Genomic DNA, 14162 nt, shown 5'->3' on the forward strand with positions numbered 1-14162 from the left:
TAAACGCTGAAGATGTCGGCTCAATTGGAAATCGCCTTAAATGTGAAGCTCTCTATAGCACGTTTCGGATTGAATCCTGGCCAATGTTTCCAAGTAAAATAATGAACTGGACTACAGCCACACTCCTGTTTCTCTCACATATGTAGTGCAATGTGGGGAGCGGCATTAGCCGCCTGTTGGAGCTGGGACTTTGAAGTACAGCAGTACTGGTACACTTTTTCCTCCACAGGGCAAATGCTTTGTTTCAGAGCGGGTAGTAATCCCTGAACCCAAGGACCAAGGCTGAGGATGAAACACAGGTATGTCAGACCTGATGTCTCATCTAATGAACTAAACCAAGTGGAAAGACGGCCCAGGGTCACTGCTCGGGGATGGTTCAGAACTTGGGAAGATTGAACACTAGACGGGCTGCGGCGTTCTGGATGAGTTGTGGGGGTTTAATGGCAGGACAGGGAGCCCAGCCAACAAGGCCTGGATTAGGACCTGCGCCGCTTCCTGGGAGGCAGGGTGTACTCTGCGGATGTTGCAGAACCTTGGGAGCAGGCAGTCGCCCGGGAGAGATCCACTGAGGTCTCTGACCACCCTACCTACACATTCTCCTCTGAGATCTGGTGAGTGTTCTCTGGGTAGTGGTGGTTGCACCTGCAGTCCTTTATATCCCCTGGGCTTATGTGGACGTGAGCACAGCCACGCGGAGCCAAAATGGCTTCCTGTACCCGTCTGAGACAGAGGTGCCATAGGACTGCTGCTACTGTTGCCCATTCCACACATGCCGTTACTGAGGGTGCAAGCGGCTGTCCCGGGCCTGCGCTCCTCTGGAAGTGTCTGTAGTAATGTCCCTGGGCCTCGTAAACCACACAGTGCCATTACTGTCCTCACACAGCTGGATCACATGGAGAGCCCTCAGCATCTCTGTACACAAGGAGAGCTAGAAGGGAACAGGAAAGGGCAAACAAGAGTTTTGGAGAGAAAAGAAAGAAGGGATACTGGTCTGTATCTTGTAGGTTTTTCAGAATGAGACAACTGAAGTACTATACAGTTGTATAGTACTTCAGTTCTGTTTTTGAACAGAAGAGAAGGATTGAACAGAAGAGAAGGATTTTTTTGAACAGAAGAGAAGGATTGATTGTTTTCAGTGCTTTAAAGCTTGTTTCTTCCGCTTTGCATTCTTTGAAGTCTAGGTTCCAATTTGTTTAACTTCACATGTAATGTCGCGTTGTCAAGCTTGGTGTGAAATCTTACATACTGAATAACAAACAAAGCCTTATAAAGATGCTAGCTGTTAGGGAGCTATGTGCAGTCTCAGCCAGGCTGGTTTGTAATGAGTTACTAAGGGGCCTAACTTTCCCTTATGTTGAATTTTTCACTTAGTCTCCCATTGACAATCCAATGAGCAGCCACACTATAACAATCTTTTAAAGGTAATTTATGATTGAGCAGCTTTTACCATGAATGCGATCTAACACCAGGGAAAATGACTTTAAAAGATGCATTGCCGGCTGTATAGTGCGCTATTCCATAACGCCCCTTGGATTGACATTTTGGGATTTGCTCCTAAGACGGCTGCTAAGCAGGGAGAGCAGATGTGGTCCTTCTGTAGCTCAGTTGGTAGAGCATGGCGCTTGTAACGCCAGGGTAGTGGGTTCGATCCCCGGGACCTCCCATACGTAGAATGTATGCACACATGACTGTAAGTCGCTTTGGATAAAAGTGTCTGCTAAATGGCATATATTATTATTATTATATATATATGATAACCCCTCACCTCTGACCCCAGAGTGTGTTGCTGCACCCAGGCAAACTCCAGCCCCACAATGAACACCGCTCGCAGTAAAACCAGACAGCAGGACCCACCTATATTTTCCATGCTTAGCCCTACCCCAGAGAGAGAAAAATGTGATGTAAATGGTCTGGTGATAAACTTCCCTGATTAACACTTGACATTGATGTGACATGTACATCACTATTGATGTTGCATTGCTGTATAAAAAGCATAGATGTTAAATGTCATTATACAACGGGTGGGTCTAATCCTGAATGCCGATTGGTTAAAACCGCATTCCAGCTGGTGTCTATTACACAAGTTACAACCAGCTAAATCTATGATGTTAAAATGCCTATTTACTCTGTTCCATCTGACTGCGCAATCCACTGTGTCATCAGCCCAGACAGGGAAGTTATAAACTTGATCTACACTATAAAAAGCATCTAGACATTATCTCACATTTATTTTCGACTAACATTTAGTTTTCAACAGCAGAGATTTGTATAAACCTTGCTGTCTGTCTCGGACATTTGCAACATTGTTTCAATATTCAAATTCGATCTCCCTTAGTAATGAACGTGTCGGAAGTTGGGACGACTGACGAGACCGACATGCAGCGTTTCTAAGCCAGTCGAAATCACGAATCAGCTGGCATCATTTTTATGGATATATACAACGAAATTTCAATTGAAAAAAGGTAATTTGCAGTCTTTCCGGCTTCAGTTTGAAGTGATTGTGTTAGCTGTCTTGTTGGCTAGATCCTGTGAACAACCATGGCCTGACGAGTGAGCACATTTTCAATGCCAGGCAAATTCGCAACTTATTAGCTCATTGTTATGGATGTATCCAAATAAATGTCACTGAACAGCTTTAACAAATTAAATGCGGCTACTTTGCTGTTATTCTGGCTGCACTGTTTGACGTGGCTAAGTTAGCTGTAGTTGGCTAGCTAGAAAACAAGGGATAAGCACGCAATGGAACATTTAGAACGAACGACAAAGTCGTGTCCATAGATACAGAACAAAAAGACTGAATGACTGGGTCATGTCTCTGGCAACCAAACCGATAGAATGACCAGCCAGCTTGGGTAGCAACCCTATATTTGTGTTGGGACGATATCTTATGTAAGGATGAAATCGTATGAATACATTATTCAAAATAACGTTTTTAATTTAAAAAGGTGAATCATTATTGGAATCTGTTGTTCTGAACAACCCAGTGGCATGAACAACGCAGGTCTTACCTTGTGGTATGAACAACCCAGGTCTTACCCAGTGGTATGAACAACCCAGGTCTTACCCAGTGGTATGAACAACCCAGGTCTTACCCAGTGGTATGAACAACCCAGGTCTTACCCTGTGGCATGAACAACCCAGGTCTTACCCAGTGGTATGAACAACCCAGGTCTTACCCAGTGGCATGAACAACGCAGGTCTTACCCAGTGGTATGAACAACCCAGGTCTTACCTTGTGGCATGCCAATGCCGTAGCTCTTGGTGTCCAGCAGGCCTCCTATCTGGGTGAGGTTACAGTTGCGTTGGCGGTAGTACTCATTCATGGTGCTCTCCAGCAGGTAGTTGGAGTTGAGCACCCGGTCGAAGCCTTCCTCCGTGCTCTTCACAAACACACTGGGTTAATTGGTGTGAATGAAGTTCCACATGCGCTGGTAGGTTTGGTACCGCGAGTTCTGTGGGCAAGCAAGTGAGAAGAAGAGAAGGCTGCAACGAATCTGTAGGCTAACCCAGCGGATAAAATTGGTTGAAACAACGTATGAGATGGCAAGCATTATGATCTCTCTCTCTACCTGAAAGAAGGCCATGGTTGAGCCTCCCTGCATGGTGCCATACTCTGTTGGTCTGGTCTGCCAGGTCGTGCGCTGACTCAATGGGAGCCTCCATCCTCTGGACAGTGAGGAAGGTGGCCGTGTTGGAGGACACTATGATCAGTGTGAAAAACCACCTGCAGCAGGAAGGAACAGCCCAGCTGTTCTTAGTACACAGAAAGGCTCCCCGTTAAGCGCAAGCCCCATTTGAATATTGAGGTGTGAATCCTGTTTATCGTGAGACAGTCAAATTGGTTCATACAGCGTGGTAAGCATAAAGTGCATCAATACCTGTGTGTGTGTCTTAATGTTAGAGTGAGTTAATGAATGGCCAATGGTTATCTTTGTGTTGGAAAAACGTATGTGTGCATGCGTGCCTATGGGTCAATGTAGTCCCTATATAGGTGATTGTTGTGTAGTCTATTCACCAGACAGCGTGTGGACAGGGCATGGCTGAGCCTTGCTGCTTGAACCCCCCTACAAGGAACCACAGACTGTTCCCCAGAGTGTACTGGTTCAGAACCAGCTTAGAGCACCCCCGCAGGCATGGCTCAGTACTGAACCACTTATACAGCCAGGAGAATAAAAACCGGGTGCTCATTATAGGGAAGATGAAAGCGTACAACTAGGGTTGTGTTGAATAGGAACACAACAGAAGTCAAATATTTGAAAACGGGGGAGGAAAGCTACAATCTGATCTTAACCAATAAGTAAGCTCCTTTTAATATGACGTTTTCAAAATCATTTTCTCCAGTTTGTGCCTACCAAACAGGTCACCCCAAAAATTATAGCGTGGAAATTAGAACGCAGCTTCAGAATAGAATACCTGTTACAGTCCACAGCACCGCCAGTAGGCGTCTGTGTCAATCTGCACATTTACCTGGCCACTAGGAAGAGCACACAGCTGACAATCAGATAGGCCAGCAGAATGCAGAGCCATACGCCTGGAGAGAAGGGGTCTAAAAGGACCAGTAGCCTGGTCGACAGGTCTAAAGAAGCCAGAGCATAAATAATTTAGCCTGGACCTGAAAAATTGAATCACGTCGCCCATCTATTGGTTTGAAGACAGACTGATAAGCGGAGTGAAAAAATAGTGAAAGTAGTGTTCATTCTTGATCCACCAGGCTATAAAGAATTACCATGGAGATTCAATAGTTTCCAGGAAAGTGTTATTCTCTCATTGATATGGTTGATAAGAAACTATGGATTTGGGTACACTCACCAGGTTTGAGTGCCTAACCTCTATCAAAGACACTCAATTACCTTGATAAACTACAGTATATCAATGAAGTTTAGATTTCTTACATTTCCAAGATGGTTGAAAATTAATTTCTATATCTGATGTGCATGTATCTATAATAAACATATTTTGTTGTCTGGTTTCACCAAAGAACTGTGCAGTCATATCTGGCATCTTTCATTGACTCACTAGACAGATTACAGTAGAGAAATTGCCGATATGCACATATCTAGGATGAGCTTGGCATACCCAATCCTAAACCGTTAACATTATGGAGAAGAATGTAAAACTGACCTAAGCTCTTCATCCAATCTAATCATGGACTAAAGTCGGTGACCATTGTTTGACCAGTTCTCTATGCATGTGTGCGTGCTTGTGTCTCACCATATGTGCTGTGTACATTATGCTGATGCCCAGGGTTATGAAGGGTTTGGAGAAGTCAATGACCTTCTCTCTCTCTCTGAGATGGTGTGTCCCGCTACAGCCAGGTCAGCTTTCTGGAAGAGATTAGTTAGCCTACTGTAAATATGGAAAACTGGTCCTGTGAGGGTTCGATTCCTGCTGGGGCCATCCATACAGGAAAAAAAACAAGTATGCACTACTGTTAAGTTACTTTCGATAAGTGTCTGCTGAATGTGTGTAGGTTATTAAAAATCCAGTGTAGTGGACCTTGAGGCCCGGATGACCCGTGGTTTAAAAGGTATATATTGCAAAACATCTCTGACGTCAAGATCTTATAAAACAATCCATTTATTTATGCATTTAATTTGAGATAAGGCCAAACAATGTTTCCTAGGCTCGTCCTTAAATGGGAAATCTGCTGTTGCTACATCCATTTTTAGAATTATAAATGTACCCTTTGATAGTTGAAGAACATAACTTAAATGCCTCATGAGCTTAGTTCAACTGTCGTACCCAATCAGAACCCAAAATATAAGCTTGTTTTACTTCAATGTTTGTAAACAAAGTAAATGTAAAAAAAAATTTAAAAAAGAGTCTACAGCCTCATAACATGGTTAAAACTATCATTTTGATATCATGGATGGTCAGTCCTTGCATCCATAGCTCTGTCTATACATTTGAGAGTGGTTCGATTTCTCCAGCCCCATTCCTCAGATTTGTACAGAAACACAGGCGGGGATATGGGGCGGCTGGGTAGCCTAGTGGTTAGTTACGTATTTTATTGAACTGGTGGCATCCATAAGTCTAAATATAGCTGTTACATTGCACAACCTTCAATGTTATGTAATAATTATGTAAAATTCTGGCAAAATAATTACGGTGGTTGTTGGGAAGAAATGGTCTTCAAACAGTTCGCAACGAGCCAGGCGGCCCAAACTGCTGCATATACCCTGACTCTGCTTGCACAGAACGCAAGAAACGTGACAATTTCCCTAGTTAATATTGCCTGCTAACATGAATTTCTTTTAAATATGCAGTTTAAAAAATATATACTTGTGTATTGATTTTAAGAATAGCATTAATGTTAAAGATTAGGTAGATTGGTGCAACGACAGTGCTTTTTTGCGAATGCGCTTGTTAAATCATCACCCATTTCGCAAAGTAGGCTGTGATTAAATTATTAATTAATAGGTACCGCATCGATTATCTGCAATGCAGGACAAGCTAGTTAAACTAGTAACATCATCAACCATGTGTAGTTAACTAGTGATTATGTTAAGATGGATTGTTTTTTTATAAGATAAGTTTAATGCTAGCTAGCAACTTACCTTGGCTCCTTGCTGCACTCGCATAACAGGTGGTTAGCCTGCCACACAGTCTCCTCGTGGAGAGCAATGTAATCGGCGTCCAAAAATTCTGATTACCGACTGTTATGAAAACTTGAAAATCGGCCCTAATTAAATCGTCCATGCCGATTAATTGGTCGACCTCTACTTGAGACGTCTTAAGAAATTAAAATTAAGACATCTTGAGACATTTTAGAGAGTCTATAGACACGTGTTGGAAATACCAATGTCTTGAGGCATTTGTTGTTTTCATTTTTTATTAGTTATTAAAGGGGAACTGCACCCGCTGATTTGGCCTCGTTTTTTGGCTCGCTCCTCAAGAAATGCTGGTGGCCATGACAGAAGCCAAATGTGAGTTGGCTTGGAGGTGTGGTTTGATGTGGGTGTTTCTTAGGTGTATCCATGCCACCACCAAGACACACCCATCTGTTAGAACTTTGCCTGCAGCTGTTTCCCTCCAGTCAATCACAACAAAAATCTCCAGCAGGTTGTGCTCAGTAACTACAGGCAGATGTATGGTGAGACGCCAGAAGCTTTTATTTATTTATTTATGTATTTATGTATTCATTCATTATTCATTCATTCATTCATTCAGGGGAAACCCATTGAGACCAGGGTCTCATTCATAACTGTGTCCTGATGATGACAGCTTGGCTGTCGAAACGTTGGTTATAAATTTATTGCGTTTGAGCTCCTAGAGTGTGCGGCTCTCCTTTTCTCTTCGCGTTCTTAGGAAACTATGCAGTATTTTGTTATTTTATGTATTATTTCTTACACTGTTAGGAGATCTTAAGTCTTATTACATACAGTCGGGAGAAACTATTGGATAGAAGAGCAACGTCAACTTACCAACATTACGACCAGGAATACGACTTTCCCGAAGTGGATCCTCTGTTTGGTCCACCACCCAGGACAATGGATCGGATCCTAGCAGGCAACCCAAAACAATGGTGCCGCAGAAGGGGCAGACGGAGCGGTCTTCTGGTCAGACTCCGTAGACGGGCACATCGCCCACTGCTCCCGAGTACAATAAATTGCCAATGTCCAGTCTCTTGACAACAAGGTAGACGAAATCCGAGCAAGGGTTGCCTTCCAGAGAGACATCAGATTGCAACATTCTCTGCTTCACGGAAACATGGCTCACACGGGATACGTTAGAGTCTGTACAGCCACCTGGTTTCTTCACACATCGCGCCGACAGAAACAAACATCTCTCTGGTAAGAAGAAGGGTGGGGGTGTATGCCATATGATTAACGAGTCATGGTGTGATCATAACAACATACAGGAACTCAAGTCCTTTTGTTCACCTGACCTAGAATTCCTTACAATCAAATGCCGACTTATCTACCAAGAGAATTCTCTTCGATTATAATCACAGCAGTGTATATCCTCCCCAAGCAGACACCTCGACGGCCCTGAAAGAACTTCATTGGACTCTATGTAAACTGGAAACCACATATGCCAAGGCTGCATTTATTGTAGCTGGGGATTTTAGCAAAGCTAATCAGAAAACAAGACTCCCTAAATGTTATCAGGATGTCGAATGCGCGAACCGGGCTGGCAAAATCGTGGACCATTGTTACTCTAACTTCCGAGATGCAGAAAAAGCCCTCCCTCGCCCTCCTTTCAACAAATCTGATTCCATTTTTGTTTGCTTCCCAGCCTACAGACAGAAACTAAAACAGGAAACACCCATGTCCAGGTCCGTTCAACGCTGGTCCGACTAGTGCAATTCCACGCTTCGAGATTGCTATGATCACGTGGACTGGGATATGTTCCGGATAACAACAACATTGATGTAAATTCTGATTCGGTGAGCGAGTTTATTAGCAAGTGCATCAGTGATATTGTACCCACGGCAACTATTAAAACCTTCCCCAACCAGAAACTGTGGATTGATGGCAGCATTCGCGCAAAGCTGAAAGCGCGAACCACTGCTTTTAAATCAGGGCAAGGTGCCCGGAAACATGACTGAATACAAACAGTGTAGCTGTGTAGCTATGCCAGCCCAGACGGCATCCCTAGCCGGGTCCTCCGAGCATGCAGAGACCAGCTGGCTGGTGTGTTTACGAACATATTCAATCAATCCCTATCCCAGTCTGCTGTTCCCACATGCTTCATGAGGGTCACCATTGTTCCTGTTCCCAAGAAAGCTAAGGTAACTGAGCTAAATGATGATCGCCCCGTAGCACTCACTTCCGTCATCATGAAGTGCTTTGAGAAACTAGTCAAGGATCATATCCCCTCCACCCAACCTGACACCCTAGACCCACTCCAATTTGCTTACCGCCCCAATAGGCAATGCAATTACAATCACACTGCCCTAACCCATCTGGACAAGAGGAATACCTATGTAAGAATGCTGTTCCTCAACAACAGCTCAGCATTTAACACCATAGTACCCTCCAAACTCGTCATTAAGCTTGAGACCCTGGGTCTCGACTAGAGGTCGACCGATTATGATTTTTCAACGCCGATACAGATTATTGGGGGACGATTAAATCGAGCGATTTAAAAAATAAAATGTATTTGTAATAATGACACTTACAACAATACAGAATGAACACTTATTTTAACTTAAAATAAATCAATAAAATCAATTTAGCCTAATAAATAATGAAACATGTTCAATTTGGTTTAAATAATGCAAAAACAAAGTGTTGGAGAAGAAAGTAAAAGTGCAATATGTGCCATGTAAGAAAGCTAATGTTTAAGTTCCTTGCTCAGAACATGAGAACATATGGAAGCTGGTGTTTCCTTTTAACATGAGTCTTCAATATTCCCAGGTATGAAGTTTTAGGTTGTAGTTATTATAGGAATTATAGGACTATTTTTCTCTACAAATATAATTTGTATTTCATATACCTTTGACTATTGGATGTTTCATATACCTTGACTATTGGATGTTCTTATAGGCACTTTAGAATTGCCAGTGTAACAGTATAGCTTCCATCCCTCTCCTCGCTCCTACCTGGGCTCGAACGAGGAACACATCAACAACAGCCACCCGCGAAGCAGCGTTACCCATGCAGAGCAAGGGGAACAACCACTAAGTCTCAGAGATTTCCACAGATTTCCAATTGTTATGAAAACTTGAAATCGGCCATTCCAATTAATCGGTCGACCTCTAGTCTCTACCCCGCCCTGTGCAACTGGATCCTGGACTTTCTAATGGGCCGCCCCCAGGTGGTGAGGGTAGGAAACAACATCTCCACCCCGCTGATCCTCAACACTGGGGCCCCACAAGGGTGCGTTCTCAGCCCTCTCCTGTACTCCCTGTTCACCCATGACTGCATGGCCATGCACGCCTCCAACTCAATCATCAAGTTTGCAGACGACACTACAGTGGTAGGCTTGATTACCAACAATGACAAGACGGCCTACATGGAGGTGGTGAGGGCCCTCAATATGGTGTCAGGAAAATAACCTCACACTCAACGTCAACAAAACAAAGGAGATGATCGTGGATGTCAGGAAACAGCAGAGGGAACACCCCCCTATCCACATCGACGGGAAAGTAGTGGAGAAGGTGGACAGTTTTAAGTTCCTCGGCTAACACATCACGGACAAACTGACAAAGCTGGGACTGAGAGACTGAAAAAACAGTCATCAGACTCAAGGCCATCAGACCGTTAAACAGCCATCACTAACATTGAGTGGCTGCTGCCAACATACTGACTCAAATCTCTAGCCACTTAATAATTCAAAATTGGATGTAATAAATGTATCACTTTAAACAATGCCACTTTATATAATGTTTACATGCCCTACATTACTCATCTCATATGTAAATACTGTACTCTATACCATCTACTGCATCTTGCCTATGCCGTTTGGCCATCGCTCATCCATATATTTATATGTACATATTCTTATTCATTCCTTTATACTTGTGTATAAGGTAGTTGTTGTGAAATTGTTAGATATTACTGCATGGTCAGCACTAGAAGCACAGGCATTTTGCTACACTCGCATTAACATCTGCCACCATGTGTATGTGACCAATACAATTGGATTTGAAGTGTTCTACTCCGCTAGCCGGCACCTCGCTTAAATAGGTGTGCATTTCTTTCTCCTTCAGATTGCCCTGATCATAGTAACACATCGAACACAATGAAACAAAATCACAATCAAATGACAACAAATGACCTTTGAATATGTCAGTAGCCTACAGAGTAATACCAGAAGAATACAGTTGCTGAATTTATGTAAATATTCTAAACTAAGTGTTTTGATAACTTTCAAATTTAGTAACAGGTCCATGTAAAATAAACAACCCTTTACATAATACCATAGAAGCAGTGTTCTGCTAATATAACAATGTGCACCTTTCAGATACTGTGCCTTGTCTATTAATGTTCTGTATTATGTCATGTTTCACACACAATACAAACACTTTAGGGCTATATCTTGAAATACGGCGGACATGAAATGAAACTCTACAGGCATTCAGGCATGAAATCATTATACATAATACCACAGCAGGTATGAATACAGTAGCTCACTTTGAATAAAATGCATACATGCATGGCCTACCAAGGCAGGCATGAAAACATTAGGCTAAAATATGTTTCTGCTTGAGATTTGGGTTTGGGTATTTCCCTTTATTGCTTTCACCTGATGTTATTGAGCGGTGGAAATGTTTAAATCCCCATTAGCTGCGTGCCACAACCTGTGCAGGTACATTGCTGTCAGCTTCAGTAAACAATAGCGTTATTTCCAAGGTATCTGGAAGTTATAGGTTTCCTGAGAGAACGCCAGAAAATCTCTCCATCAAAGCATGAATGAGGTTGTTTATAATTTCCTCTATGGCCAACAGATAAAAATCGAGTTGAAGTCGGATATCATGCAAGATGCACTCGTGAGAAATGTTGCTTTAAGTGACTGTCCCTAGTGAACTGGATGTCATGAGTAGGCATGAATGCACATACTTGAAATTACTTTACTGACTACTAGAAGTATCCTATTGACTGTGCAGTGTGTCTACTACATTACAAAAATAACCCGCACTGATTAACATATTTCTAAAGATGAGGCTTTTATAAAAGGGGGAAATGAGAAACATCAAATGAAACTTAAATGTAAATGTAAGATCCAGAGGTAGGTTAAATGAAAAGTAAACCACTCAGGTCTCACGTCTCTTAAACATTAGTGTCCACTGTGGGTTTCACTCACGGTAATCCTCTTCCTTTTATGCCCATTGCGGATAAAGAATTAATGCCATGCAAAATTTTAAAAGTCGGTTAAATGTAACCCACAATTCGACGAACACAGTATCATGCCCAGCAAGTTCGATCCTGTCACTTTCCACCTCATGATGCCCTTTGTGTTACTCTCTGTCCACCTGCTGAATTGTCACTTACTCATGACATTTGTCGTAGCTTCAGCAGGATGGCCTTAAGGAAGAGCCGGTGTGGTCTAGACTGGAGCAGGATTAAGCTCCCTATGGGTGATGGCTCAGCAGCTGAGAGTACATGGACAATGCACTGGTGAAGCTAAGGGGACTGCCAGCTAAGAGGCCAGGACGGTGCTTCTATGTGGAGAAGTCGGACGAGGTGGTCCACTCAAAGTGGGTGAGTGGTGCGGCTGGTAAGACCGGGAAGGAGAGTGCAGGAAGCACAGTCAAGGAGGAGTGGGGCCACACATACCTAGAACTCCAATCAGGGGCGGACTGGGACCAGAAATCAGCCCTGGCATTTCTCACACCAGCCCATTCTCTCTCTTTAGGCACCCACACCGGACAATTATTTTCCTCATGGCCCCCACACCTGCCCATTTATTTTCCCCATGAGGCCCCTGTTATTAGCCAGATAATTCTAATTTTAACTGTAAAAACCTAAGTTAGACTGGCCCACTGGGCTAAAAACTAGGATGTGGTAATGAGTCTGACACTTTGGAAGTTATGGGAAACAAGATGGACGTCTGCCTCATGGGCTGCACCACCTCCTGTGCCTTTTGTTTCTGTTTTATTTGGTATGTTTTATATTTACATGGTTGATTTGTGTTCTTGGGTCAACCTGGACAGTACTGAAAACATGAACTGATGGAAGCCAGGTCTTCATTTATTAAATGCTTTAAAACTGGTCCTTCACTGCCTGCTCAACCCAGATCCAAAATAATATGTCACATTCCACCTCATGACATACAGTGGGGCAAAAAAGTATTTAGTCAGCCACCAATTGTGCAAGTTCTCCCACTTAAAAATATGAGGCCTGTAATTTTCAAAAAATTAGAGAAAAAAAATCCAGAAAATCACATTGTAGGATTTTTAATGAATTTATTTGCCAATTATGGTGGAAAACAAGTATTTGGTCACCTACAAACAAGCAAGATTTCTGTCTCTCACAGACCTGTAACTACTTTTTAAGAGGCTCCTCTGTCCTACACTCGTTACCTGTATTAATGGCACCTGTTTGAACTTGTTATCCGTATAAAAGACACCTGTCCACAACCTCAAACAGTCACATACAAGACCACTGATAATCTCCCTCAATCTGGGGCTCCACGCAAGATCTCACCCCGTGGGGTCAAAATGATCACAACAACGGTGAGCAAAAATCCCAGAACCACACGGGGGGAGCTAGTGAATGACCTGCAGAGAGCTGGGACCAAAGTAACAAAGCCTACCATCAGTAACACACTACGCCGCCAGGGACTCAAATCCTGCAGTGCCAGATGTGTCCCCCTGCTTAAGCCAGTACATGTCCAGGCCCGTCTGAAATTTGCTAGAGAGCACTTGGATGATCTAGTAGAAGATTGGGAGAATGTCATATGGTCAGATGAAACCAAAATATAACTTTTTGGTAAAAACTCAACTCGTCGTGTTTGGAGGACAAAGAATGCTGAGTTGCATCCAAAGAACACCATACCTACTGTGAAGCATGGGGGTGGAAACATCATGCTTTGGGGCTGTTTTTCTGCAAAGGGACCAGGACGACTGATCCGTGTAAAGGAAAGAATGAATGGGGCCATGTATCGTGAGATTTTGAGTGAAAACCTCCGCCCATCAGCAAGGGCATTGAAGATGAAAAGTGGCTGGGTCTTTCAGCATGACAATGATCCCAAACACACCGCCCAGGCAAGGAAGGAGTGGCTTCGTAAGAAGCATTTCAAGGTCCTGGAGTGGCCTAGCCAGTCTCCAGATCTCAACCCCATAGAAAATCTTTGGAGGGAGTTGAAAGTCCGTGTTGCCCAGCAACAGCCCCAAAACATCACTGCTCTAGAGGAGATCTGCATGGAGGAATGGGCCAAAATACCAGCAGTGTGTGAAAACCTTGAAGATTTACAGAAAACGTTTGACCTCTGTCATTGCCAACAAAGGGTATATAACAAAGTATTGAGATAAACTTTTGTTATTGACCAAATACTTATTTTCCACCATAATTTGCAAATAAATAAAAAATCTTACAATGTGATTTTCTGGATTTTGTTTCTCATTTTGTCTGTCATAGTTGAAGTGTACTTATGATGAACATTACAGGCCTCTCTCATCTTTTTAAGTGGGAGAACTTGCACAATTGGTGGCTGACTAAATACTTTTTTGCCCCACTGTATAAACACCTATAAAACCACACTAAACCTGTCCA

At 43.0% G+C, this 14162-nt stretch overlaps 1 long non-coding RNA gene across 1 annotated transcript; it reads right to left on the reverse strand.

Annotated features, from left to right (window-relative positions):
- Positions 1 to 589: 589 nt before the first annotated feature.
- On the reverse strand, positions 590 to 5306 carry LOC123999239. Its single transcript, XR_006832413.1, has 4 exons — positions 5212 to 5306; positions 3570 to 3724; positions 3233 to 3452; positions 590 to 928 (listed from the first exon to the last, which is right to left on the reverse strand). It is a non-coding gene; the product is annotated as an uncharacterized LOC123999239 (long non-coding RNA).
- Between the last annotated feature and the right edge of the window lie 8856 nt (positions 5307 to 14162).

Source organism: Oncorhynchus gorbuscha, linkage group LG16 (assembly GCF_021184085.1).
Source record: "Oncorhynchus gorbuscha isolate QuinsamMale2020 ecotype Even-year linkage group LG16, OgorEven_v1.0, whole genome shotgun sequence".
Classification (NCBI taxonomy): domain Eukaryota; kingdom Metazoa; phylum Chordata; class Actinopteri; order Salmoniformes; family Salmonidae; genus Oncorhynchus; species Oncorhynchus gorbuscha.